The sequence below is a fragment of the Arachis hypogaea genome, chromosome 14 (assembly GCF_003086295.3).
Source record: "Arachis hypogaea cultivar Tifrunner chromosome 14, arahy.Tifrunner.gnm2.J5K5, whole genome shotgun sequence".
NCBI lineage: Eukaryota > Viridiplantae > Streptophyta > Magnoliopsida > Fabales > Fabaceae > Arachis > Arachis hypogaea.
Window position 1 is genome coordinate 110348434 of NC_092049.1, and position 10308 is coordinate 110358741.

At 35.5% G+C, this 10308-nt stretch overlaps 2 long non-coding RNA genes across 2 annotated transcripts; both read right to left on the reverse strand.

Annotated features, from left to right (window-relative positions):
• Window positions 1-2071: 2071 nt before the first annotated feature.
• On the reverse strand, window positions 2072-3749 carry LOC114925265 (uncharacterized). The gene is made up of 2 exons (XR_011871844.1): window positions 3665-3749; window positions 2072-2281 (listed from the first exon to the last, which is right to left on the reverse strand). It is a non-coding gene; the product is annotated as an uncharacterized lncRNA (long non-coding RNA).
• Window positions 3750-8652: 4903 nt separating this feature from the next.
• On the reverse strand, window positions 8653-10308 carry LOC140178869 (uncharacterized). Its single transcript, XR_011871845.1, has 2 exons — window positions 10224-10308; window positions 8653-8862 (listed from the first exon to the last, which is right to left on the reverse strand). It is a non-coding gene; the product is annotated as an uncharacterized lncRNA (long non-coding RNA).

The following is a 10308-nucleotide window of genomic DNA, read 5'->3' on the forward strand; positions in this document are numbered from 1 at the left end:
TAAGCATACATCAAGATATGTTTATTCTTCAATAGTCCCCTACAAATTTGGATTGTAAATGTCTCACAATTCAAGTTTGAGATAAAGCTTTGAAAACAGATCAGGCGCTAAAGGCTTTGTCAAGATGTCAACGAGCTGTAGCAACTGGAAGGAGTCTGGTAAGTCCAATTCGTGTCTTCTTTCTAGTGGTGTGATAATCAATTCCGATGTGCTTCGTTCTCTCATGAAACATGGGGTTGGAAGCCAAATGCAATGTGGATTGATTATCGCAATAAAGATTGATAGATTTGATGAGTGAAATATGCAACTCGTTGAATAAATTGAAGAGCCATTGCGTCTCATAAGTAGTAAGAGCCAATGCCCTATATTCTGCTTCCATGGAGGACTTGACTACAGTAAATTGCTTTTTGCTCTTTCACGAGAAGAGGGAAGAGCCATAGAAGAAGCAATAACCCAAAATCGATCTTCTAGAATAACTACACGAAACCCAATTTGAGTCGGGAAAACTACAACATTATTCTAATCAGAAGTAGAAGAGAAATAAAGCCTTATAGTTGGACACCCTTTATGGTGCCTTAATATTCTCAAAGCGATTGTCATATGTCCCGACCGTAGATGGTAAAGATACTGACTTAATTTGCCAACAGTGAAGCAAATGTTAGGCCTTGTGTTTGTCAAATAAAGCAACTTCCTTATCAATGGTGTCCAGTGGACTCTTCAATGATGTCTCCACGGTCTTTGCTATGTTTCGAAGTATAATCCATGGGCGTAGAGTTGAGTTTGTATTCAAGTAATCCATAATCACACAGCAAATCATTTATCTACTTGCTCTAAAAGATTGCTATGCCTTTGTTGGAACGTGCCACCTCCATGCCAAGGAAATATTGAAGATCACCCAAGTTCTTGATATAGAATTTGTCGTAAAAAATGCTCTTGATCTGATCAATCTCACAAAGATCGTCACTTGTTTAAACCAAATCATCCACATAGACAAGGATGATGCTGATTCCACGAGTAGTATGTTTGGTGAACAAAGAATGATCAAGTTTGGAGTAAGTAAATCCTACTCCATTTAGAATAGTTGTGACCTTCATATTCCATCCAGAACAGATGTGAGCTTCATATTCAAATCAAAGGGCTGATCTATTTCAGAAGAAAAAAGTTGTATTGTTTTTACTCTTGTGCAAGTCAAATGGCTTGACAAAGCTACCTCTTCTCTGCATTTACAATTCGGGTAAGAAGAAGAAAATAGAGGTTATTTTTTCTGATTCACATCCAAGGGTTAGAAATAAAACTTGGGGCCAAATCATAAGATTAAGGGTGTTGATTTGGCAAATCCATTGAAGGTCTCATGACCAAGTTATTGTTGTTGCCCGTCTCTCCTCTGTGCCATTCAACTCTGATTTTCAACCCTAATTTTTTGCTTCAATTTCTTGAGAGAAGAAGAGGAACTCAGCTGGTTCAATTCTCAAGGTGTTGAGTCTTACCTCTAATCAAGCTTTGGAAGCATTATCCCATACATAAAGGGAGTAATTAGCCAAAGATTAAGACAAGGAGAGAGAACCTACAATTCTGAGTTAACCTAGCACTCTCACCAATCAAAGCTTGAAATTTTAGAAGTAATTTACCTACACTAAATGAAGCATTTTGCTAAGATAGAAGGCAACATTTGAGAGTTCTAAAATTGGGTTATGTTAATTGCTTTCAAGCTGTTTTGATTCTTCTCCTTCATGTTTCTCTATTGAATATTCTGGTTCTTCAATTTTATCTTTCTTTGTTTCATTCAATGAAAAAAAAAAGGCATAAATGTGAGGATTTAAAAAAAAGCCATTAAGAAAAAAAGCAAAGAAAGTTAGCTTGGAGAAAAGCTAAAATTATGTCAATTTCTTTTGTAATCATTGTCTATTTTGTTTCTTGTAACACCCTCACTATCAGTAGTCACGCTTCCGGCTGCGCCACTCTGATAGCAAGAAGTATTACGACTACTTTACATACTAAATAATAAAATAGGAGCCTGTGACTCGACATTGTATCGCTGATCACTTTATAAATCGGAAATACATACTTCATCTAAAATAAACAAGCAGGCATAGATTCATATACAAGACTCCTTACATAATAACTTTATATTATACATATAAAACATACAATTCCTATCCCTCTTACAAACTTGTAATAACAAAGACGAGGGAAGAAAAATAATCTAATGAATACAACAACATATAAGCCAAACGCAGTGTAACTCTTCATAACGCTTCTTCCGGTTCCTGAAAAGGTAAAGCTGTAGGGGGTGAGAACCTAACCACACGGACTCACCACTGAGTTTCAAAGTTGTCATAAGAAGATATTTAATAAAAAAACTGTTTTCAAACTCAGTGATTATCATTGCCTTATGAATCTTTTAAAAACCAGTAGGTAATCGTTCAAAACCTTTTCAAAGAAACGTTTAATCTATCAAAAATCCAAAACCTTTGCTTTCTTATATGAAAAATCTCAATCAGAAACCAACCTCGCAATCAAACAACACAATCATTAATTCAACACCAAAGTCCATTCTCAAATGTAGCACGCCAGGACAATCACAGGCAAAACAGACAAGGAAAACACAAGTAGGTAGCAGTTACAGCAAATAGTTCAAGTAGCAATTAAGAACAGTTTAGCAATTAGGCAAACCAAAACAAGTTCAAACCCAAGCAAAGCATACAAATGCATATGATGCATGCCTGTCCTATGGCTGATGAGGCTCATCTGTCGGTTATCCAGCCAACCCGACAAATCTGAATTGTACTTAGACTGTCCCCCGACGTGCATCCCCAAGAGTCTATGCATAGCTTTTTCTCAAATAATCAATATTACTCAATGGGGGTAACATTCCCGGGAATTTATATAGTGCCCGGTCACACACTTACATCGTAGGGTCAACAGAGTATCGAGTTTTCAACCTGGTACACGTGGTGGCAAGCCACGGCACTTAATCCAGGGAACCTCGTATCTCAGATATTTCAAATTCATAAGCCATATAAATAATTCAAAGATCATATCTCAACATTCTTAATATCATAATCATTCATCATTCCAAACCTCATTTCCAACTTCATTCAAAAACCATATTTCAGAGAAAATTCTCAATCATCCTTCTTTCCATTTCGTTCACTAACAATTCTCAATCCAAAACATAACTCTTCCTTTGATAAATGAGGTAGTTTTAAATCATATAATACTTAAACCTTTTTTTAAAATAACTACTTTCAATGAAGCTTCTAATTTTATAAAATTTCGGCAGCATCTCCTCTAAAACTCGGATACTGCCACCCTTTTCGGGTCCCATCCAAACATTTCTCAAACCATTTCTAAATTTCAATCACTTTCCAGAGTTGAACCAGCTCCCATATCAAATTATTCTCAAATCAGACCAACTCAAAATCAAACCGCTTTAACTCCAAACCAAGAAAAACCACTTTTCATAATAATTAAGTAAATAACTTTTCAAACCTATTTCTTATCAACAACCGTACTTCACTCAAGCAATCAAGCAACCAATGAATCAGTCTAACAAACCATCACATTCACAAGACAAATATAATCACAAAAGTATATCTTCCTGCGTCAATATCTATTTATAACAACTCTGTAATATAAAATAGAATTTAAGAAAAACCCCTACCTCAACTCGTCGAAACCATAACTCAAAACGCGCCAACGAAACCGTTTCTCTTAACCCGAAATCAACAGCAACCGCAAACTCAGTCCCTGATCATTTTTGCAGCACTCACAGCAACTTAAAAGCGACATGCACCGCTCAAAACACGACCCTACGTTACCAGAACCTCAGAGTTTATAACCAAACATAACAGAATATTAACACGGGTTTCCGGAACATAAATACTTACCAAACTAAGAAAATGAAACAGCGGCGGTCGCTGAACCGGTTTGGCGGCAGCTCCGGCAGCCACCTCGAACGGCAGCGGCGACCAGAACTCCGGCAACGGCGACTGAAACAAACATACAGCGATGATTGAGCTCCCGGAAATTCAAAGGAAACAAAAACCAACTTAAAACCTTACTGGCGGTAGATCTCGGTGGCGGCAGAGGTGTTCTCCGGCGGCAGAAGCGGCGGTAACCCCGATGGCGGCGCTGACAACGACGGCTCCCTCCGGTGACTACCTAACCACGGCGATGGCAAGGAAGCCATGGCAGCGGCGGCAACAAGCTCCTCTCCCGCGGGCTCCTTCTCTCTCCTGCGTTTGGCTCGGCGGCAACGGAGATCTCTTCTCCTTTTTCTACCCGCGACCAGCCTTGACGGTGACGGACCCAGAGGCAGCGACGACCATTCGCGTAGCAGCAGCCCGCGATGATGACGATGGCGGCGCAGCGTGGTGGCGGCGCGACGAATGGTGGCGACGGCGCAGGTGACACGACGGAGGCGGTGCGAACAGCTCCTCCTCCCCTCCCTCTCTCACGGGTCTTCCTCTTCTCTTCCTCGGCGGCGCGATGACAGATCCGACAGCGGTGACGCGACGCAGCGGCTCCCACGCGACACTCTCCTTCTCTCTCAGATCTCCTCTCTCCTCTGCCAGCAGCGGCGGCGACGGTGGCAGTGACACCCACCGCGCCGCCTCACTCTTCTCCCCCCTCTCCTTCCTTCCTCGGTTCCCATCCTTCTTCCGCTTTCTTTTTTTTTTCTTTCTTTCCTTCTGATGGGATTTTTGTGGGTAAGTGAGGGTAGGGAAAGGGGTGCAGCTGTGTGTGCATGTGAACTGAGAGATGTGAGTGTGAGTGTTTATAAAAATTAGGCTTATGGTTTTGTTTTAGCAATTTAGGATTTAATTTAGATTTTAGTTATTTTTAATCAAATTAGAGTATATAATGTTAATTTGAAATCTAATTTTAATCTTCAAAATTATTTTAAAATATTATTTGTTGTATTAAAATACTAATTGGTTTAAAATCAAATTCTCTAATTGAATTTATAAGATAATAAGATTAATTTTCTTTATTTCTAAAACTTGAAGTATTAAATCATAGAAATATCAATTATTTGAATTAAATCACATAAATATTCTTGTCATCCAATAACTACTAATTTTGAAACTTAAATATAGCAAATAATTATCAAAACCTGATTTAATTTTTGATTTAATTAGCTTTAATAAAATAATTCCTAAAGATAAAATTTCTAATGAATTGAAATTAATTTATAATAAGATTTATTCAAAAATTCTGGGTCTTACATCCTACCCACCTTATAAAAATTTTCGTCCTCGAAAATTGATACAAAATAAAAGAGATTTTTATATCACTTCAAATACCAGAATTTTCATATAGCATAAAAACTTAAAGGGTATAAGTATGATGTGAAATAGAAATTACAAGATAGGCTTGATGTACAAGATGATATGTTTCGACATGTAATGGTAAAGTAAGGTGGAAAAAGTTTATAAAATAAGCCGGGGTTAAAACGATGTGCTTAATGTCCGTTTACTGATCTCATACCAACTTCAGAGATTCAACTATTCAAACTTCAACATAACTTATCTCCACTATTCTCAACCGTACTTCATTGAGTAACTCATCCGAAGGTTTTCAACCTCGTCAACACTTCGCAAATCTTAATGGTCACAAACCCAACATCAACAAAATTCTTTCACATGAAATAAGGTTCCACAACTCCCTGCAACGTCGTACACTTACGAATTTCACCTTTTGCGTTCACCAAACCTGTCCTAAAGGACTAATGTGTTGTTTACTAAGTCTAACGGTTACACAAGATACCAAAACTAATCTCGAGTATATTCAGAACGATAATAAACCATGAAAAAGAAAGAAAAGCGACAAGGGCCGCGTTCGCGAGAATTTGAAAGAATAAATGCAATTGCAGGTAAACAAGGATGCTCAAGCAATGAAGTTTGCTAGAAAGGAATCAATTGATAATTTCAAGGATAACCCTTGGATCAAAAGAAATTCAATAGGACCAATAAGAAGAAAATCTGCGTATTAGTTTTTAACATATCCAAGCTGAGTCGAAAAAATATGAGATTTCATAGAAAAGAAATGATTAAAGATTATGCTGACGAGGATAAAATTCGTATAAATTCAAGAGGATGCGTAAGATTGCAACTAAATAACGATTTACAGGCACGAGAGAATGTTCTGGAAAGAAAATCTTTTTGCATCTAAATAGGAAATTTGAATCCAGGAACTCCATAAGAAATAAGAAAAGTAGTGATGATTTAAATTGAAATAAGTTCAAGCCAGAACAAAGGAACACTAAATTCACAAGAAAGGAATGACTGAACTAACGACATCATTTGCAAAACTCAAAAGCATGGAAATATTTAAGAAAGTATGATTTCTCATTTTAAAAAGAAAAGATATGAAATAAATATCCTTCAAGTGAGGTAATAGAAGCGTAAATATTGAGTTATGTTAAATCGAATTCAAGTTAAATTAGATTATTTGTGTAAAACTTGAAATAATAAAAATTAATTGAACTAAAAATGTTGAAAAATCTTAAAAGATCATAATCAAACAAGAATATGCATAAAAATTTAAATTTTATTCAGAAGAGGAGGTCCGAGGTAAATTAGTCAATAAAAGAATACTTGGTATATTACAAACAAGTAAGTTTCGTTTGCATAAGAAAGTTTTAAAGCTTCATATAGTGAATATATGCGAAGTTCCAAAACGATTTTATTGAAATTTAAAGTAAGGCTACAAATAGAATCCAACAAAAGAACTGAATTGAAATTTTTTTTTCCAATGAAATCCAAAACAAAAATCTTAGAACGAGATTATAAAAAGTGGTATGTTGCACCAAAATAAGTTTGAAGTTTACTCAAAGGAATACAAATTTTGATAAAGAAGAATAAGCAACCAAAATGGTATTTCACAAAAACTTGGAGAAATGTTTGAAATTATAGGTAAGCAAGGATGTATAAAAACAGGAAGATGTACTGAAAGGAAAAATCAAGTTGTAACCCTATGAAGGAATGAATTCACTTTCCCAAAATAATTACAAGAAGTTTTAATAAGGTATTGCGTCAAAATAATCCAATTTAAAATAAATTATATGAAGTTAGTCAATTAACTAGAACAGAAGCAAGAACTGCTTATCAAGAATCTTAGAGTACATAATCAAGTAAAGACATATATAAAAATTTGAGTAAATATTAGAGGAGAATCAAATTATGTTCAAAGAAAGAAATCTAATGTAAAGTGTTCCTATATAGTTAATAAAAGTATAGATAGTACCCTTAAAAACAAGTATGTCTTTAGCTACATAAATGATTTATTTATTTCTTGTAGGAAAGTACATGTAAGATCAGAGATAGTTATATCCAGAATTCAAAGAATGGTTATAAACAAGATTAAATAGAATAAAAAGATCAAAACTTTTCTCAATGTAGATTTCGAAACAAAAACTTCGAAAGAATATTACTAGAATTATTATCTCATACCAAAACAAACTCGAAATTTTTACCAAGGAGAGTACTTTATTCATTTAAAGGAAAACAGGATAAAAAATTGTAACCTGCGCAAAATACGCATAAGTTGTAGAAGGTGAAGTAGAAGAACCAAATCACACAATTAGCTTACTATGAATCGTAACTTTCACGGTTTCAAATCACTCAAGTATTAAGAATTATGTGTTACGCTAGAACAGATTTAAGATCGAATAAAAGGATACAAAATTTATGAAGAAATGTATAAATAATAACAATGATGGATAATCAAATCTGGTTCCAAAAAGAATTGAAACAGGGAGCGAAAAAGATAATAAATCGAAGAATAAGCAACACACGCATCATGTGGCATGATTAAAGCACCTAACTTCAGTGTAAACTAATCAAGAAATAACATTTGACGTTTGTCAAAGAATTAAAGACCGTTGTCATGCGAAACAAGTTCAAAACCAACTCAAAGAAAAAAAACTCATGATTCGAAGAGAGAAATATGAGCAACATCAGGGTAGAGGTTCCAAATGATTTCAAGTGAATAATCAGGATTATAATCAAACAGAAATATATATATATATATATAGGAATGAATAAGTATCGCTAGGAACAGAGTCGAATCATATTCTAAAAGGAAAAATCTAGAACAAGGAATTCCAACATAACCAATAAAAGAGAAAACGGTGTATTAAGCTACGCGACACGAACAAAATTATACGTCAAAATGGAACTAACTTCAAAAATTAATTTCTAACGTTCCCAGAACCCGTGAACCGCATCGCTTATTAATTCCACTTTGCCCATGATAACCCATTAACTTTACCGTACACATAAACCATCAACATTAAGCTGGCCAGACTTAATATCAACAGATATGCAATAGTAAGCTAACAGCGTTAATCAAAAGATAGTCATGTGCATAAAACTCTGATTCTCGTCATTCGGACAAGACCTATAACATGACAGACACTCAGAGTATGCAATTGAAGCATAATCGGTCCATTTCTCAGGCTCTACAAGAAAGACCGCTCTGATACCATAATGTAACACCCTCACTATTAGTAGTCACGCTTCCGGCTGCGCCACTCTGATAGCAAGAAGTATTACGACTACTTTACATACTAAATAATAAAATAGGAGCCTGTGACTCGACATTGTATCGCTGATCACTTTATAAATCGGAAATACATACTTCATCTAAAATAAACAAGCAGGCATAGATTCATATACAAGACTCCTTACATAATAACTTTATATTATACATATAAAACATACAATTCCTATCCCTCTTACAAACTTGTAATAACAAAGACGAGGGAAGAAAAATAATCTAATGAATACAACAACATATAAGCCAAACGCAGTGTAACTCTTCATAACGCTTCTTCCGGTTCCTGAAAAGGTAAAGCTGTAGGGGGGTGAGAACCTAACCACACGGTCTCACCACTGAGTTTCAAAGTTGTCATAAGAAGATATTTAATAAAAAAACTGTTTTCAAACTCAGTGATTATCATTGCCTTATGAATCTTTTAAAAACCAATAGGTAATCGTTCAATCTATCAAAAATCTGAAACCTTTGCTTTCTTATATGAAAAATCTCAATCAGAAACCAACCTCGCAATCAAACAACACAATCATTAATTCAGCACCAAAGTCCATTCTCAAATGTAGCACGCCAGGACAATCACAGGCAAAACAGACAAGGAAAACACAAGTAGGTAGCAGTTACAGCAAATAGTTCAAGTAGCAATTAAGAACAGTTTAGCAATTAGGCAAACCAAAACAAGTTCAAACCCAAGCAAAGCATACAAATGCATATGATGCATGCCTGTCCTATGGCTGATGAGGCTCATCTGTCGGTTATCCAGCCAACCCGACAAGTCTGAATTGTACTTAGACTGTCCCCCGACGTGCATCCCCAAGAGTCTATGCATAGCTTTTTCTCAAATAATTAATATTACTCAATGGGGGTAACATTCCCAGGAATTTATATAGTGCCCGGTCACACACTTACATCGTAGGGTCAACAGAGTATCGAGTTTTCAACCTGGTACACGTGGTGGCAAGCCACGACACTTAATCCAGGGAACCTCGTATCTCAGATATTTCAAATTCATAAGCCATATAAATAATTCAAAGATCATATCTCAACATTCTTAACATCATAATCATTCATCATTCCAAACCTCATTTCCAACTTCATTCAAAAACCATATTTCAGAGAAAATTCTCAATCATCCTTCTTTCCATTTCGTTCACTAACAATTCTCAATCCAAAACATAACTCTTCCTTTGATAAATGAGGTAGTTTTAAATCATATAATACTTAAACCTTTTTTTAAAATAACTACTTTCAATGAAGCTTCTAATTTTATAAAATTTCGGCAGCATCTCCTCTAAAACTCGGATACTGCCATCCTTTTCGGGTCCCATCCAAACATTTCTCAAACCATTTCTAAATTTCAATCACTTTCCAGAGTTGAACCAGCTCCCATATCAAATTATTCTCAAATCAGACCAACTCAAAATCAAACCGCTTTAACTCCAAACCAAGAAAACCCACTTTTCATAATAATTAGGTAAATAACTTTTCAAACCTATTTCTTATCAATAACCGTACTTCACTCAAGCAATCAAGCAACCAATAAATCAGTCTAACAAACCATCACATTCACAAGACAAATATAATCACAAAAGTATATCTTCCTGCGTCAATATCTATTTATAACAACTCTGTAATATAAAATAGAATTTAAGAAAAACCCCTACCTCGAATCGTCGAAACCATAACTCAAAACGCGCCAACGAAACCGTTTCTCTTAACCCGAAATCAACAGCAACCGCAAACTCAGTC